Raw genomic sequence first — 6,276 nt, forward strand, 5'->3', positions numbered from 1 at the left:
CTGGGGTCTCAATGAACTTGTCCTAAAGAGGAACACACCTAAACTTTGTGTGTAAGGGGTTTTAAGGTTGGAGATATTGTCCCAAGTTACCTTCCTCAGGCCACTGGGCTGCAGTGGTCTCTTCTGCACCAGGTGTGGAGGCCATACACCCTGGCTGTCCAGAATGGGAACTGTCCCCTATACACCTGCACACACCTGGATGGGTAAATTCAGGGCAGGTGGTCATGTACCACCTTGGCAAGGTCCTCCTGGGATACATCCACTGCCTCAGAGGCAGCATCTCCTCTTTGTCCTCTTGTCAGCCCTGCTTTTCCATCCTATAGGTCTGCCCATCAGTCTTCCAGGCTCCTGTGGCCACTTTCTCCAGATAAATGCTATAGTTTCTTCCATTACTAGTCACAATTGTTCTTAGTAGAATACCAGTAAGTTCACTCTAATCCATATTTTATTCATCCATCCTGTGTACCCTGGGTTGGTGATGTCCACTCGACCTCTATGTTGAGAGAGGGTTTAGATCCCACATGGTTGATGGATGTGAATCTCCTGCTTATAGTTGTAGGCACTCTTGGTTCCCTGGTATGGTGGTTGACAATCTTCATTTCCCTGTTAGCTGACCTGTGTAAGTCCAACAAAATGAAGAGAAGGAATTGCAACTCTGCTGAGGCTCAGGGCCCAGCTGGCATATGGCAAGTCCAGAGATTCAAGTCTCCTGGGTATACACCAACCCCAGTGCCAACTACAGGTTCAGTAAAAGTGACAGAAGTGGCATGTGTAGAAAGGTCTCACCTAAGTCCAACTCCACACTCAGGAACACAAATTCCAAAGTAGGGCCCACTGGCAAGGCACTGAACTCCAGAGCCAACTGCCTAAACCATAGAACCTGTGTGTCTCCATAACCCTCAGGAGAACCTGGGGTTTTATCTGCTTTGGCTATCTCTGGGATCCTGCTAAGTCATGCATAAGCACAACCCCTCTAATGACCTTCTGACTTTTTTGAAGGCTCTTTACCATCTAAACTCATTTGTCTTTACCATTTCCCCCTTTTATTCAAGGTCTTTTTCTAGTTGCATCACCAGTTAGTGACTGGTAATAATCCTTCAGGGCAAGGGATGCTCATCACTGCGAGTCATGTCCCATTGGGGGGGGGGGGTAAGGTAATATGTTTACATGCTGAATTTGGCTTAGACAGTGGTCAAATTTCAGCAACATGGAGGTTCTCAGGAGGTAACTCTTAGGCACCCTGCAGCTCTGGGCCTGGTTCAAATTTCAGGCGCACAGGTTCATAAGCATAGTCTTCAGTATCAAGGGCTCATCATTGGAGCATTCTTCTTCACTGGTCTTTGCCCTTGCACATGGAGGTTGTTGCTGTTTCATTGGGGAATGTGACACATTTCCCTGGCTAGGAACTCAGCACTCCCTCAGTTGTCATTTGTAACAGTAACTACTATGAATATACCCAAAATATATCCAAACATTTTATGTACCCTATATACGTGCCCTGGAGAACTCCCTCCCAACCTTGTGTCCCCCATCAATAACACCCCACACCAGAGTTCCTCCTCTGCCATAGCTGGACCCCTCTGTGGTCCAAAACATCTTCAAAAATGAACCCTAATATATTGCCAAATTCAATTAATATGAAAATGAAGTAGTAGTGATAGGTTTAAAGATTAGTAGTAGATTGCATACTATTTTAAAAATACTAAAATAGAGTAAAAATAAATTGGGGTATTAAAAAGTGCAAAATATCATAAAACTTTGTTTTGACATTTTGCCTTTCATCACTCTAATAGGTGTTGCCATGTATGTACAGTGGCAAGGCCGTTTCTTTCACTTCTTCCTCAGTGTCTACATCCTTTCTTTGTTTCCCTAATTTTTAATTTTGTCTTCAAAAATGTTTTAGATCATGTTAAAGTCCCATAAAATATAGAGGACTCCCATATATCCAACATCAAACCCTTTTCACCCATAAAATCCCATAAAATATGGGGGACTCCCATATATCCAACATCAAACCCTTTTCACCCTTCCCCAGCAATGATCTTTTTACATGTTCATGTTATAGTTGCTGCAGCTGATGTAAAGGTATTGAAACATAGCTATCAAACACGGTTTCATTTTGGATTACATTATGGTTTATATTTTAGACAGTACAATTTTTCTAATCTTTTATTTTTTATTTTCATTTTTTCAAGATTTTTATTTCTCCACCCCTCTCCCCCAGTTGTCTGCTCTGTGTCCATTTGCTGTGTGTTCTTCTGTGTCTGCTTGTATTCTTGTCACCAGCACTGGGAATCTGTGTTTCTTTATGTTGCATCATCTTGCTGCATCAGCTCTCCATGTGTGCTGTGCCACTCATGGGCAAGCTGCACTTTGTTTCATGAGGGACAGCTCTTCTTACAGGGTGCACTCATTGTGCATGGGTCTTCCCTACATGGGGGACACCCCTGTGTGGCATGGCACTCCTTGTGTGCATCAGTGCTGTATGTGGGCCATCTCACCACATGGGTCAGAAGGTGCAGGATTTGAACCCTGGACATCCCATGTGGTAGACAGATGCTCTATCAGGTGAGCCAAATCCACTTCCCAAATTTTCTAAAATTTTAGTTACCTTATGTTTTACATTATGGTTTACATTTTAGCCTATAGACTTTTATATATTTTTGGTGTAATTTAACATGTCTTATATCCGTCATAGCATGAGCTTATGGAACACTTCCATTGACCCCCAGTTACCCTGCTTCCATCTACTCTAGTCCTCTCTCTCCCTCCCCTCAGGACGCATACTCACTGTTTGAAGGACCAGATTCATGGATACTTACCACAATGCTGAGGGCTTGATATACTAGACTGTCCTCCCCCATTGGGAGCCACCAATTCTCTTGAGAGACACAATTCCACCTATTTCAGAAGACCAGGCCTCCCCAGGATGTGGGCACACCTTCCCTCTTATTGTATGAGTTTCCACCCAATGATATAACACACTATAACACTATGAGAAGATGAGCATTCACACAATCCCTAGAAGCCTACCCCTGTACCAGATGCCCCACCTTAAGGAACTTAACCAGATAATCCTTCTTTATTAAATTTTCTAAAGAGTTTTCTCAACATTATAGTTTAAACCACATACCCAACAATCTCCCATGTTCAATTGTTCCCCCATCCCTCCTCCTGATTCCTTAGGCCATCTGACCCATCCTCCCACCCAAGACCCCCTCAGACCTGCAAAGACCCACCCAATATTTTCCCTATGCCCCCATCTTATCCCTTCCTTGTACAACTGCTTAACCTCCACTTTATCATAGATTTCACTCATGTAGACATCAGTGCACAACCTTCCTCTCCCTGCAATTTCCTGTAAGCCTATCATCCAGTTTCTAGCTCTCTGAGACAGCTTGGTTTGATTATTTCATATCAGAAAGGTCATGTAGTATTTGTACTTCAATGCATGGCTTGCTTCACTATACATAAGGGCCTCAAGATTCATCCATGTTTTCCCATTTGTTTGTAGTGTATTTCTTCTTATAGCTGAGTAGTATTCCATTGTATGTATAGACAACAGTTTGTTTATCCATTCATCTGTCGATGGGTTTTGGGTTGATTCCAAATTTTAGCAATAATGAAAAATGGCACTATGAACATTGGTGTGCATAGGTTTGTGTCCTTGTTTTCAGTTCTTCTGCATATATACCCAGTAGAGTGATTCCTGGGTCATATGGCAAATCTACAGGTAGTTTTTTGAGAAACTGCCAAACTGTTCTCCAGAATGGCCGGATTCTACTGCATTCCCAATAGCACTGGATGAGTGTTCCCATTCCTCCTCATCCCCTCAAACACGTGTAGTCTTCTATTTTTTGATAGCTGCCAGTCTGATGGGAGTAAAATGGTATCTCCTAGAAATTTTGATTTACATTTCCCTAATAGCTAGTGATTTTGAGCATCTTTTCATGTGCTTTTTGGCCATTTGAATTTCTTCTTTGAGAAAGTGTCAGTTCAAATTTCTTGACCATTTTTTAAGTGGGTTGTGTGACTTTTATTTTATTTTGAACCCATAATTTCCAAGGGCTACATTTTCCACATCCTCAAAACCATTTTTTCCCCCTAAAACCAGCATTAAAGCATGTGTGTAGTAGCACCTCATTTTTATTTTTGGTATCTTATGTGCATTTCTCTAATGGCTAATGATGTTGAGCATCTGTTTACATGCTTTTTGGGCATTTGTATATATTCTTGGCAGATATGTCTATTCAAGCCATTTTCCCATTTTTTAATGGGGCTGTTTGTCTTTTGTTGAGTTATAGTAATTCTCTTTATGTTTTGTATATTACGCTATTAGCAGAAACAGAGTTTCCAAATATTTTCTGTCCCTTTTTAGGTTTACTTTTTTAGTTTTTGGAAAAGTTGTATTGTAGTAAAGTAGTTAAGTAGAGCTCAGGGTTCAAATTTTGGGATTAGGTCCTCTTTCTGACTTCTGGAGACTCATACAATAAGTGGGCTTATATTTAAGTTTAGAGCCACCTTCTTGCTCTGTGATCCCCATGAGCTTGCCTAAGAGGGTCAAGAGTGCAAGGGGAGCAGAAAATGAACATGTGGTTGGGCTGTTGGGGAAGAGCAGGGTGCAGACTTCTTCATGTCCTGTTGCTGGGCAGAGCTTGGATGCCTTGCTCAGGAGGGTGTGCTCCCATGCAGTGCTTTTCATCAGAGAGCTCTTCCCATCCTGGGAACACTGGACCCTTTTTTTTTTTTATACAAAAGGATTTATTTAAAAACCAGTAAGACACTACTACATCATGACACTGTCACACTGGGCTTTTAACACAAGACTTGCTCTACAATACTGGGGAAGGGGCATAAAATAAATTGATTCTGAAGCATAGCAATTAAGAAAGAAATCAATGAAAGCAAATTTCTTTTAATGAGTACTCAGAGTTAAACTTCAGAGGGACCCAAGGTCATACTTCCATTTGGGGACTTGATAGAAAAAATTTAGTTTGAACTGCTATTAGCAAGATGGCAGGAGCCACCCTCACATGAATCTTCAAATTGAAAAATACTGCTTCACCACCTGTTGGGGATAAGTTGCAAATGGAATAATTTAGTGTGGTTTGTAGCTATTTTGATGACCACCTCACCTGGATACTTTCCCATAACCACTCTGCTGATCACCACCTCTTCCACGAGCTCTTCCTGCAAATCCTCCTCTAGATCCCTACTGTTGCTGTTGCTGATACTGTTCCTTTGACATGGCTACTTTTATTTCACATTTACTAAGACCAACATTATGGTATTTCTTTTCCATTATCTTCTCCACTGGTTCCTCTTCTTTAAAGGTAATAAAGCAGAATCCATGCCTCTTATTGGTCTTGTCCACGGGGAGCTCTATGATTTCCACCTTATGAAAAACCACCAAAGTACTTCCTTATTTTCTCTTCAGGTGTATCTGGAGAAAGGCCACCAACAAAAATTTTTTTAACAGGCTCTTTTGTTTTCATGGCTTTGGCCCTTTTAGGATCAATCACCTTCCCATTCAATTTATGTTCTTTCTGACTCTTTAAATAGCACAAAGCCAAAACCCCTTCATCACCCTGTGAAAGGATCTAACTTCAGAGTACAGTCTACAACTTCCCCAAATTTGGAGAAGTAGCCCTTCAGATCTTTCTTTGTAGTGTCCCAGCTAAGGCCTCCTATAAACATTTTCCCTTTATCCTCCTTGTTCTTACTGGCATTGATCTTTGCCCCCTCGGACTCGGCGCTGCCCCCTTCGGTGCCTCTGGCCACGGTTCCGCCCCTCCCCGGTCCCAGCTTCGCTTCCTGCCAACGCTGCTGCCTCCTGCTCCACCACCACCATGGCTCCCTCCTGCTCACCTGCCGAGGCGCCTACCGTTGCCGTTACCACCGCCACCGCCCAGTCCCCGCCGAACTGCTCCTCCAACATCGTGCTACTGCCTGCACCGCCGCCACCGAGACTACACCCGCCACTGCCCTGAACTGAAACTAGCAGCAAAGTAATCCCTGCTGCTGCTGCGCACCCGCTCTACCTCGCGAGACACACAAGACAGAGAGGGAGCACGCATGGCTGCAAAAGCTCCTGCGCCTCTCCCTGGCCTGTCCCCTCGCCTCCCACTCTCGTGTGGCATGCACTCCTGCTTTTTTTGGCTGCACTTAAAAAGAAAAAGAAGCAGTGGCAGCCCCTCTTGCTGCCTCCTCACTTTAATGGCGCTGCTGTGGACCACCTAAAATGGCCAACTGAACCACTAGACCCTTCTGATGGAA

At 43.3% G+C, this 6,276-nt stretch overlaps 1 pseudogene; it reads right to left on the reverse strand.

Annotated features, from left to right (window-relative positions):
* Positions 1-5,060: 5,060 nt before the first annotated feature.
* On the reverse strand, positions 5,061-5,938 carry LOC131274531 (heterogeneous nuclear ribonucleoprotein D0 pseudogene; annotated as a pseudogene).
* Positions 5,939-6,276: the final 338 nt, after the last annotated feature.

The sequence above is a fragment of the Dasypus novemcinctus genome, chromosome 19, assembly GCF_030445035.2.
Source record: "Dasypus novemcinctus isolate mDasNov1 chromosome 19, mDasNov1.1.hap2, whole genome shotgun sequence".
Lineage (NCBI taxonomy): Eukaryota > Metazoa > Chordata > Mammalia > Cingulata > Dasypodidae > Dasypus > Dasypus novemcinctus.